Here is a 13,778-nt window from a genome sequence, read left to right on the forward strand (position 1 = left end):
TTATCATTTATTTAGTACATTCTACAAAATGTCAGCTAGAATCTGATTGGTTGCTATAGGCAATATATCCACATTTTCAAACCCGCAGTTTAGTAAATATACCCCCAAGAGTAATCTTTTAGGCCAGACTAAATTTCTGGAATGAAGCTATAGAACCAGGTTAGTGATGGATGTCCCCTATTTATGTGTGAATGGGTTGACATGTATAGTTAATGTTATTTGAGCATTGCTTAAATCCTTAATAGCATCATCATCATCATCATCACCATTTATATAATGGCATGTGCCTTAATTCTATTTTTATATAGATGCATCTTAAAATTCCCACTTCTTTCATTACATTGCATTAACAGATGTGGAAATGTTTACCCATCATAATAAATGCAAATGTTCTACAACAGGCATATTTACAAAATACCTTTAATGCATATGTGAATGGGATTTAACTGGCACTATCCTCTCTTGATTCCACTATAATGATATTTGCATTGAGGTGATTTTCACCCAAATACATTTGCTATACTATTAGAAGTTAAAAAAAATCTATTTAAAACTAAACAAGCAGCATCCTGGGTCATTTAACTGTGTCACATCTTGCAAAAAGTAAAGATTTTTTAACTATCCCTATACCAAATATACGTAGGTAAATTTCTGTGGTTGCAGTAAATATGTTAAAGCAAATATGAGAACAATTAAACATTGTATTTCACCATTTCCCCTATATAATACCACAATATAATACCTATAAAATAAAAATATATTTATTCAACTATGCTACCAAAGAGAAAGTTCATCTTATCTGAAACATGCATAATTCCCTTCACTAAGTAATAAAAAAACATTAACATGAAAATTGATCTGGTGAAGGAAACCATCCTATGTTTAAGTAGTTAATCAAATTAGGCGTTGTTGCAACTTACTGCCTTTATTCTCTTTTTTGTGCTGAATGATGGCATTTTCCATTATCTCTCTATTTTATGCACATTTACCTCTCCAGTTATCAAATTCTATTTAGTCAGTTACTATTTAAAGAAATACTTTTGCTGTTCATGTTTCTCCAAAGACAGCAATGGAAAACCTGACACCTATGGGGTATAAGTCTGTATTACAGTCTTTTCTTGAATACTGTAAAGATTGGTTTATATTATACAGTTTTTATATTAATATACAGTAACTTTTGTGTGCTTTATCATACAACATAGTTATTACTTTGTTGTATTCAAATGGTAAAATGACTCTAGAAAATGAAATCTTTCTATTCATGTAAATATTATAGTCACAAATGTAAATGAGGTAAAAAGGTACTGAACTGGAAAATTACACTATTGACATGACATGAATAAAGTTCAGACTGTATCATAACAATGTGTTATTCAATTTGTTAAACAGTGAGTTGATGATTATACATATTAACTATACAAAAACAGTCATCAAAATTATCATACATTCATACATCTACACCTAAAAAACCTATGCATAATAATGCCATTTGAAATTATATTTTATATGTGTTTCACATAAGATTACTATTAGCATTACACATGCACAGGTGTAGACTTTACATGGAGAATCAGCATATAAGTTTATTTAACCCTTTTGCTGCTGTTGCCAAAGATTCTGTGGTGGCAACTGTTCCAATCACGAGAGGTCTGTGCAGCTGTTTGAATGACGCAACTTGTTCCTAGTTTAGCCGCAATGAGAATTAATTGAGGTGTCAATCATATTCACCCTTCAAGCCATTAGGTCCATTCATTTTAGTCACGACTCCCCTTGGAGCTAGTTGCGTTGCTCTGAAAACAAAAAAAAATCAGGCGCTAAAAACAATACAAATGATAAAGGTACACTAACACCAGAACCTACTGGAGCTCTCTAGGGAAAGTGCCACTCGCACAAAAATACAGTTGCGTTGCTCTATTATAATTTTTTTTATTTTACATAACCTGATTACTTCAGGGAAAATAAATAAGATTTTCTATGGATTTAAGAATTTAATAAAAAGGGAAGTCAGGAGTTTGGGAGGTATTTGTATTTTAATTAAAATGTCTTTTCTAAGGTTTGTATAGTTTTAGGTGCTACTGTGGAGCTACATGTACCAGTGGGCCCTGACTGCCAGGGCATGCTGGTGTATGTAGTTCCAAAAGCTAAAGCATTCTCTGCCAACCATGGACATGCTGAGGCTTGTAGTTCAACAAACGCCTACATGTCTGAGCAATCAATAGATGTCAGACCATGTTGAAACTTGAAATTCTACAAGAGTATTCAATCTAATATTACTTTACAGTGTTGCCCTGGAACCCACTGTACCAGATGTGCCAGGTAGAGTCCAAGTGCTATTCAGCACAGAGCAGGTATTTCCTGGCTGTGCAACTCAAAATACACAGTTACAATTTTTTGGGGAGATGGTAGGCTTACACTTACATTTGGGTTTCAAGATTGCGTGGAAATATAATTCAGGCCCATTGTCTCCAGTAAACTTCTGTCCAGCCTGTCTATCCAGGAAAGGAAGTGGTTGTACTTGCTACTTAGCAGAGACTACTGTCTTGTAGGAAACCCCTTGACTTTCCCTGAGGGAGCCCTGCTAGTTAATAGGAATCACACTACTGTTGAAGGGTCTGTATTACCAGTAAACGTTTAAAAGCAAAAAAAATCCTACATATAACATAGTGAAAAATAAGACTGACCTATCTTTGTCCACCAACATGGAAGACAGACTAACCAATATTTTTTTTAACGGAAAGTGTGTATTCAAGCAACAGAGTTTCTCAGCTGCGATACCTATGCCAAGTGTTCAAATCCGTTATGGATAGCTAAAGATTCAAATGGCAGTTTCCAATTTAAGTGTGAAAGCCATTCTTTGCTATTCTCATTTTGGATATTTGCAGTATGTAAACATACATTTATATGACATAACCCAGGAAATGTCAATTTACATTTTTTCAACAGTGTTTCAGTTTTTCTAGATTTTTTTTTCCAGTTTTTAACCCAATTTCAAGTTTGTTGGTCGAATTTGGAAAATATCAAGATCGCTTCTGAATACTCTATAATGTACAGTGTATATAGTCTATATAGTTTATTTAAAATATCTGAGTTTCGGGGTGGACTGTCATAAGGACTCTAATTTTTGGTTTCCGTCATATTTTTTGTGATTATTTTGCATGTGATCACTATTGTAATTGAGGAATGTGTTGTTGTATGTGTTATGCAAGCTGCACACACATGGAATTAATGTATTTGGGTGGGTATTTGATCTATTTTTGTTGAATTTCGGTATAAAATTACTAGAAAACAGTTTTCCATTTTATCCCATTTGTATGTAACTCACAGAAATAAAAAGGAAAAAAATGTCATTATGGTACAAACATGAAGCTGAAATTGTCCTGAAAACAACAAAACATTTACCATTACAGTATAAATAGAGATGTGTTTACCTAAACTGGTGTATATGACCAGTTACTGAATAAAATTTTGCTAACTACTTGACAGTGAAAGTTTTGTCAAGATAAATCCATAAATCATATAGCATTCCTTACAGTTATAATCTGATATTTAGAAGAAGTAAAACCAGTAAGAAGGACAGCAAATTTAGCAACCATTACTTTGCTTGCATGCTTTAAACTGACTGACTACACATAGCTATATAAACATCTAGAGTTGCCAACCATCACGTATTGACTTAGATGATCCATTTCTAGGGTAGATATTGTTGTGTTCCAACTATGAACTAGAACTTGAAAATTGAAAAGAAAGAATACAGTCAACACCACAGCCTGCAGTTGGCAGTTCAATTAGGACGAGATGGATCTTCCTGGACTACTGGTGGAAGTGAGTGGTGGAAAAGAGAAGTGGAGAGACACCCATTACAACTAGGTAGAAATGATAAGCTTAATGCTACCATTGATATATTGTGGGTGATTCATCAATATATAGATCAATATACTCCTACCTCAAAATTCTTGGCATTGTGTGACAAAGACATCTTTCAGCAACTGTGCACTTTCATGTAGTATGTCTCTTTGCAATTACCCCCTGTATCCCACAGATCCCTTTCATCTTGTACAATGCATGCCATACACTACTGTTGGAGACATTGGGCATGTTGACCTAGTATATTAATATATATATATATATATATATATATATATATATATATATATATATATATATACACATACATATATATATATATTTATATAATATTTATTAAGTGAATATGATGAAAAGTGACACAAGATGCCAGGATATTGGAGTACATTGTGATGCTTTAGGTATACAGAGTATATATGTATATATATATATATATATATATATATATATATATATATATATATATATATATATATATATAAATAAAATCACACACACAATGTATTTGCATATTTGTTATGTTAGTATACATCAGAAAGGTACACATTACATTTACTCATCTCCATGCATGTTCAATAATTTACCTTACATGTAAGCATGTGTTAATGCATTCCACGTTCATACTTTTTGGACGTGTATTTATATAACATCTATGTACAAATACAGTATATTATCTATGCAGATGCCTTGTTCTCTACTGCTTAGGAATGAGGAATAACTTACCAGAAAATGGAGGATGGTATTCTTAGTATCATTAACAGTTCAACAACATCACAAAAAGTCAGAAAAATAATTTGTATATAAGAAAACAACGATTGGATTTATTCTTATCTCTCATACACCTTTAAGTTTCGAAATATAAAAGCAATTTTCTCAAGGATCTATGGCGTTGTGTCTTCATGGAAAAGCTGCAGAAGCAGCAGTATAGTTTTTCCGGTTTAATAAAGCTGTCAAATTTGACATGCCACTATCCATGGCCTTTCCCTATCTCCAGCAGGATGAAGGGATTATGCAGATGACTTGCAACATTGTGTCTTACTAGGAAACATTGTCCTGAATGCTTGGCATAGTCTGAATCTATTTCCATTCCCCTGAATGCCGAGAGCTATGAACTCTCTCGAAAGGATAAATACCTCAACAAAGCTGTTAAGCAGCCCCACTAAATGGTTCTGGCAGGCAGAAACTTCCAGTGGACGAGCAAATACAATTTACTTTTTTTTACCCTTTCTTCATAAAGCTTTGAAGTTTCGTTCATGCTGAGTGTAAAATGAAAGTGTTGATTGAAGCTCCTGGTATTTTTGGAAATATGCTGTACCACTTATAGTTTTATAACTGCATTATTAGCTTTAACTTTTAATTTTTATATAGCAACAGAAAATTATAATTAACCAGCCCTACAGTAAGCAAGGCATAATTTGTTTTTATTGTAATTACTCGACAGCTCTCTACAATTTAGACATTGTTTGTGCTTTGTCTGTTTTATGAGCTAAATGTATAAATTGATCACCATTATCAAAATGACTATTCCAAGTGCAGAGAGACCTAACTAAATACACCTGCTTATAAAGCACATAATTGCATTGGTTCCATAAAATGTTTTAATGCTGTTTACTTCAATCCCTTAAAATGGTGGCTTTAACGCAGCTACACTGACATTTTGTTCTTTCAAACATATACTAACTGGCATATAGTGTAGTATTCTTCTAAATAAAATATTTTGAGCTGATAGTTGGGCTGCTCTTCTATGAGGTACACAAACTATTGACTTTTAAAAGAAATATGCTGCAAGTCTCTCAGTTTTGACCTTTTTTGGTATTGTAAGTTTGGTGGCTATAAGATTCTTTTAGATATTTTATTAAATATGGACTATGGAGGTGAAAAATAACTTACAGTTGTTAGAAAACTACCTGTTACTAGATGATTCTATTAGTAAACTTGATATTTTGTGCTGTGCATAGAAAGTAAATATCCATTCAATGCATCTGTGCATTCAGCATATTTTGATATTACATATATCAACTACACATTATGGGCCAGATTCCTTGAGGCACGCAAAACAAACATATTGTGCTTTTTTTTTTTATGAAAAGCACACTTAAATAGGGCATACGCACGTCCGTATTCAACAGCGAGTTCTAACAGACAATACACTGCTGGATGAATCCAATACCTATAAATATAGAAAGTCACAAAAGAACGCACAGTAAATAAAAAATTCAATTATCCGCACCTGTCAATAATATAGTCATTAATGACAAAACAATAAAATATAAAATAAGGGGTTGTTTGTCAATAAAATACCTTTATTTGGATGTTCGTAATGTCTACTGTACATAAAATGCATTTTTGCGGTGCTCCTGATTGCAAACACATGTTCTAGTTCGCATATGCAACCAACATCACTATTAATCAGTATTTACACCAGACCTGTAGCTGGTGCAAGTGATGCAACAGAAAAATGTTAACCTTTGAGAAGTTGAAAGCTTGAATAGGAAGCTTGAGCTTGGCACACCCTTAATACACATTGACTACGTGCAAATACACCCATTCTCCTTTATTCCCCCGTCACAACTTCTATAACTAATTAAAACCCCTCAACACCTATACACCTCTAACTTCAATTTCCCTATAGATTGTTATTTATCATATCAAATAAATGACTTGAGGTGGTCCCATACACTTTGATGGATCTCATCTAGGGAACTAAATAAATATACACTTAATATTAATCAAAGCAAAATTATAGACATTGCTAATCAATGCTAAAGTATCAACATTTAGATGAATATAAATGAATCCATTATTGATTATTAGTTGACTGGTTATTACGTATTGGTTTCAACTGGGAGCAAATAAGATAAACAAAACACAAAATAATTAAAACTAGATTTACTTTAAGGTTTATTTTGGAACATGTGATTGAAATTGATTTTTTAATTAAGTGAAAGGGGATATTAAAAGTAGCATCCCTGTTTTTACAAAGGACACTAATTTATGTGATGTAACAATCTCAAGCGAGATGATTATCCTATACAGAGACATATTGATGCAATAGAGAGATTGGTTTGTAAATCACAGCTTACGTTATCCAGTGCAATGTAACATGTGGAGTGTATAAATATGCATATCACCTATAATTAAACAAGGTTGATTTTAAATATCAAGGGTACCAATTGTCTGTATTTACATAATGTAACAGGTGCTACCAGAAGGGTAAATTTAGAGGGCAACGCTCAATATCATGGCAGTGCAGGTAACACAGAATATCTCAAAAGCTTAGAGAAAAGGAAATTAACGTTTTGTGAAGAAGCTAGAGATAAGACATTTGCTACCACATTTGGTTCACTTAGTTAAATACCTTAAATAACTTTAAAAATATTATAGGGTTTATTAATATTAACTTTCATTTATACTGTGCCAACATATTTCGCAGCACATTACAGAGAATGTTTTAATCATTCACATCAGTCACCGCCCCAGTAGACAGACTAAAAAAAGAAAAAAGCATTCTGTGCTCACATGCCAAATTAAATAAATAAAAATCTAAAACTGTATAATAAATATATAGAAAAATATAGAAAATGTATTATAAATAATAGCAGTGAATTATCACAATTATATAAACAATTAATAATAATAATAAGCTCACAGTATTTGGACTATGGGAGGAAACTGGAGTACCCGGAGGAAACCCATGGGTACACAGGAACAACAATCAAACTCCAGAAACAAAGTACAGTGGGCCCAGTGCTTTTAGACATCAATGCTAACCATTGTGCCACCGTGCCACCCATGTGATTTGAGGTATAGGTGTTCAATTGAGCCATTAGTACCCTAAAGTGTTATTCAATCTGCAGTTTTTCTATAACATTAATTTACTAAATGAGGATTACAAATTCCAGCTAAATTAATTTAAAATTTGACCAGACACTTTGAAGAAACACATTTTTTTCTGGAGTAATAAAATGTTTTATTTTACAATAGAAACTAGAGATGTTCCCTGACCCCCATGTTCTGGTTTTGGTTTTGGTTTTGGATCTGGAGTAATTTCGTGTTTTGGTTTTGGCAAAACCGCCCTTGCGTGTTTTGGTTTTGGATCCCGATTGTTCTTTTTTTGCTAAAATCCCTGGAATAACTTTGTGTTTTGGTTGGCAAAACCGCCCTTTTTTTTTTGCTAAAATCACGTAATTTTGCTTTTTTCCCCCCTACATTATTATTAACCTCAATAACACTAATTTCAAGTCATTTCCAGTCAATTTTGACCATCTCACAGGTCACAATATTATTTTCATACACTTTCAAACAAAGACTGCAGTGTCCTGGCTGGATGCTAATTGACAGAGCAATGACTCAAACACACGGCAGTTCATAGCACATCTAGGAAACATTGCCACACAGCAGTCGCAGAAAATAAAAATGGTGCAAGATGGAATTGTCCTTGGATCAAGAAATCAGTTTTGGTTCATTTGACCGCTCCACCCATTCCATGGGTAACTGTGGTAATTCTACAGCTAATACATGGTGACGACCTCCCCCCCCCCCCCGGGATGCGTGCTTTTATCAGACCCAGACCAATCCAGGGTGCCAGACAATGCACTAAAAAGAGCCATTGTAATTCACAGCAAAAAGCAAGTTCATCACTGCGCTTCAAATTAGCCCCAATTCCCCAAAAATTATATAGTTAGGTACCTTTGACATAAAGTGCAGATTATAAACACTTTGTGAAAAGCTGATGAAACAGCAGCAATGTGAAAGGTAATACATATACACATCTATTTAGACATCCATGCTTGCATTAACGTGGCTTTACAAATGCTACAAATGGCTAGACAACTGTTGTCAGGATTTGGGAAAAAATAATTCCACACATAAGAGGTGGATTTTTTGGTCTTCTGCCCAGGCATGACAATGGCCTTCTTCTTATCACGTGCAAAAACTGCTTCCACTGGGGCAGGATTTACACAGACAGCATCATCCTCAGCAACATCCTCATTAGCGCCCTGATCAGCTACACAAATATCCCCCTCATCATGTTGCAATTTCAAATTGGCATCCTCAATTTGTGTATCACCGGCTACACTTGGGCTGTTCATGCACACATCTGCAGAAATGCTGAAAGGGGCCTTCTATATGGGTACATTATCAGACAGGTCAGGATTACACATAGCACTCATGGATAGACTCTCCTCAGGGATTTGTGTCATTTCTGAATTTGAACATGCATTTTCCTCTAATGCCTTACTGTTTTCTTCCAGCTCGGCTTTTACATGTAAAAGTATTTGGACACCACTTTTGGAGTCCGAATGACAATGTCTTGGTTGGTCATGACTGACCTTACAAGAAGATGCCTCAGTGACAGTTGCAGAACTAGCACTCATAGAGAAAGTCGAACGCCTCATTCTTTCCTTGCTACTGTGTGTGTGTAGAATGGCATTTTGGCAATTTTATTTCAGCAATGACAATTAGCAATGCAGCAATGGAGCTCTCCTCTTTGTATGTTACCTATATAACACATTACAGTGTGACTGCAGATTTAGAAGACCAAGCCTGCCAGACCTATTATTTCTATTTCAGCAATTACAATTAGCAATGGAGCTCTCCTGAATGTCACTGGAGACTTTGAAGAACACTGCTACCCCTCCTCTTTCTTTTCTACCTATGACGCTGCCCAACTGCACTAGAGACTGACAAGAACTGTGCTAACCCTTCTGTGTCCCTCTGTGAAATGGCGCTGGATATCCATGGAGGACGGTACTTATAGAATCCAAAACTCATGAGATCCAAGATCTGATGACGTAACAATGACGTTTTGCCTCGTTTTCAATTCTATGGGCTCAGTAGTCGGATCTGCTAAGTTTGAGTGTGTTCGGTTCTCGGGGAACCAAGCCTGAGCATCTCTAATAGAAATACAAAATAGAAATAATAGTAAAAAATTGTATTATCATCATCATTTATTTATTTATATAGTGCCAGCAAATTCCGTAGCGCTTTACAATTGGGAACAAACATTAATAAAACAATACTGGGTAATACATACAGACAGAGAGGTAAGAGAACCCTGCTCACAAGCTTATAATCTTACAATCTATGGGATTGTATGTCTTATTTTGAAAAAAGTTCTGGGGCTAGTATTTAAGAGCTAAATTTCACATCTACAAGTATGGGTACTATGAAATTCTGAAGTTATCACTTGCGGAGCTTTAATTACCTGACCAGCACCTAAACTACTGTGATGCTACTCAAAAGTGTACTGACACTCTTGATATCAGATAAGAGTCATGGCAGGGCACTTTTACTATAAGGACATTCTATATGATATTTGCTCTTGCAGGCCCATTGGAGAGGAAAATACTGTTGAAGAAGTCCTTCGTAAGTATAAAATTCTTCAGGAACTTAAATGATTGACCTAACCCCAAATGCTACTCAAGGACATCATTCTTTTTTTTAGGACTGCATTTAGACATTAGATGGTCTGCCACAGAAAATACACACATCCAACATTTTTATTGATAAAAGGACTGTAAAAGCCTACAATATTTAATTGGTCAAGAAGTAAAAATAAAAATAAAATACTAAGACTTCTAAGTGAAGTCTTCTGAGCAGGCTTCTTGTACACACTAGTGCTTTCACCATGATTTTGAACGGAAGTGGGTCACTTCTTTCCCCCAGCACATTGCATGTTTGTTGGGAACATGGTGCTAAATCATCATCTTCCCTGAGCTTCTTTTAGGACATATGCACTACCGCATGACAGGTGTACTAACCCAAGCAAACTGACCACTTTCCCCTTTCCTCAGCAGGGTCACCATCAAGTGGGGTACTGAAAATACAGGTGAAAAGGGCCCCAGCGGAACATTGGCCCTGCCATTGCTTGTCCCACCAACTTTTTAACTTTTTTTACATTTTCCTCCTGCAGTGCAGCACGTGAATTGGGACCAGCCACTGTACATTGTGCAGCAGGATCTGCAGAGGAACGGATCTGTACTTCTCTTTCTCTTCTACCTCATCTAAAACATGTGCCCTTCCCTCCTCATCCATCAAAATGCATGTGGGGTCTGCACAACATGACCTGCGCTCCCTCACACTTCCAGGAAAAAATAGAGGGAAAATGAAGAGTCTGCCACTCCAAAGCTGCACCAACTGGAAGAAGCATAGAGAGGACAGAACAGAAGATGGAAGGAGAGAGAAAAACAAGTATGAGTAAGTCTGCTACTGCAATGCTATGTAATGTAATGGTAAAATGGTAATGCTATGTAAGTTAATGGTGAGTTGGTAATGTTATGTAATTTAATGGTAAGATGGTAATGTTATGTAAGTTAATGGTAAGATGGCAATGCTATGTAATTTAATGGTGAGGTGGGAGATATTTATCAAATGTGAATACTAATTTTTTAAAGGTGGGGCAGTATGGGGGAAAATGGGTTTAACGTGAATGCTTTTAATTTAATGTTGTGACTCATTGGGGGTGAAATATAGGTATTTATTAAAAGAGAGTGACATTATTTTAATATTGAGCCATTTGGTGGGGAGTAGTAGGTCTACGTATTAAATGTAAGTACTAATTATTACTAATAATTACTAGGTCTATTTATTAACTCTGAATGCTATTAATTTAATGTTGGAGCTAGTTGGGCGAAATATGACTTTCTATAAAATGTTAATGCAATTAATTTTTTGTTGGGTTGGTTACAGGGAGAAAGGCCTAATTATTAAATGTGACTGCTATTGATTTGACATTAGGGCAGGCTCAGGGAAGCCTAGAGGGATCATTCGTTGCTAGAATTTCAATATTTTATTTACCTATTATTTTTTTGAAACAGGGGCCCAACATTTCATGATCCAGACAAACAGCAACTGAGGTTAAGACTGAGCAGCAGCAAGTAGTGAAAACTGCAAGAACATGTAAGAGAGAGCAGGACAGCATGTCAACTGTTCTCACTCTGGTGGGGCAGTCCCAATTCTGGGTGACTGTCCCGCCCTTAACTGCAAGGATAGTTGAGAGGTAAGTCCTGTACTGCTCATGAAAGGGGAGATGTTACTTGAAAGGAATATTGCTATGTATTTTAAGTGGATGGCAGCAGGTTGTTGAAGAATTTCAGGGTGAATGACGTGAGCATTTCGTAAAGGATGGGGGTGGGCTGCCTTTTTTTATTTTTAGTGGGCCCCGATATTTCTGATGGCAGCCCTTGTCATTGGAGCAGGGAGTTAATGAGGCAACCCGAGTCAGATGTTTCATATAGCAGGTTTTAGGGGGCAGAAAATAAATGAGAATACACTTTGTTTAAAAAGTAATTTGTTTCTGCACATGTATAAATTAGTGGTGTTTACCTTATCGGTAGATCGTTAGATAAGATATCTGTAGTTCAAGGTGAACGTAACTCATATACATATTTTTAGGGTAGCTTGCAGAAGGTATGGAGGAGAGCCATTACAGTTGCCGCCATAGACAGCACAATAAAAAGACACATCCCTGCTCGTCACACATCTTGCAGCCCATTTCTACTGGGTTATTGCTATCCAATCCGATGTAGGAGCAATTAAACCACACAAGTGGAGAGCCAAATTGTATAAATCCAACCCATTTCAGTTTTCCAATATGTTTGAAATGAAATAGATTTTCCACTCTAGCCTAAAATTTTAGGATCAGTCAATTATCTCACTCAAAAACCAATGGGGTTAATCGGCCTGCCTGATTTTTCATTGTACTGTATTAAATACATTGTATTCTGATTTTGATGGTTTGGGGGACACTCATTGCACTTGCACAATTATTGGTCAGATTGCTCAAATTGTGGGGACAGTTTTAGAAAGATTACCGTCTTTAAGGCATTTAGGGCATTTATAATGAACAATCTCATGTTTATTATTTGGGTGTTTTCAGTTTTTTTTCCTGCCTTAGGCTGTTTAAGAAATATGGTAAAAAGTTTTAAAACCTCATAAGTAATATAGCAGAATATTTACCACACACTGTAATTCTTGCCATAATATATTCCTTCAAATGAGGAAAATAGGAAAGTCTGGGCTTCCAGTTCAATGATTATTATTATTATTATTATTATTATTAATAATAATAATACTAATAATAATAATAAAAATAATAATAATAATAATAATAATAATAATAATTTAAAAAAGCAAGCATCATATAAAACCACAGGAACATGTATTCCAGAGGTTAAACATTTTAACAGATGTTCTACTCAACAAATCCCATTGCAGGGGCTCCACCCAGATCATCTGAACTGTACCTGGCAGGAACCCCTGACTGTAGCGCCCAACTCAAAATAACAGAGGTAATAACGGGGGACAAGCCAAAATGGCTTGTTTAATGGGTGAAGTTAAAAATGAAGTTAAAGTGTAAGACTTGGTTATTGAAAAGCAAGAGCTAAATCTGCAGGTTTAAGATATGGACACAATGCTGTGCATATCACTCTAGTGTAGCAAAGGTGAATTTAATACAATTAATGTCAATTTGCAGAATAATATATATCTCACATGCACCTCTAACAGTGCAACTTTCTATCTAGATGAATAATATATCAAATTATCGGTGTAACTATTCACTATGCCAGTGGTAAGTGAACTGGTCTCAATTAAGATTATATGCAAACAGTCTCATTATTAACTGTCTAGTGAATCATTATCATCACCATTTATTTATGTAGCGCCACTAATTCCGCAGCACTGTACAGAGAACTCACTCACATCAATCCCTGCCCCATTGGGGCTTACCGTCTAAATTCCCTAACACACACACACACACACGGACAGACACACTGACTAGGGTCAATTTATTAGCAGCCAATGCTAGTAAGTCTTTTGTGAAGCTGGCAATACCAGTCTGCACTGCTCTACAGCTGTAGTTATAACTCAATATGACAATTTGCATTAGGGCAAAGGTTACTCAAAATGCA

This window comes from Mixophyes fleayi, chromosome 1 (genome assembly GCF_038048845.1).
Source record: "Mixophyes fleayi isolate aMixFle1 chromosome 1, aMixFle1.hap1, whole genome shotgun sequence".
Lineage (NCBI taxonomy): Eukaryota > Metazoa > Chordata > Amphibia > Anura > Limnodynastidae > Mixophyes > Mixophyes fleayi.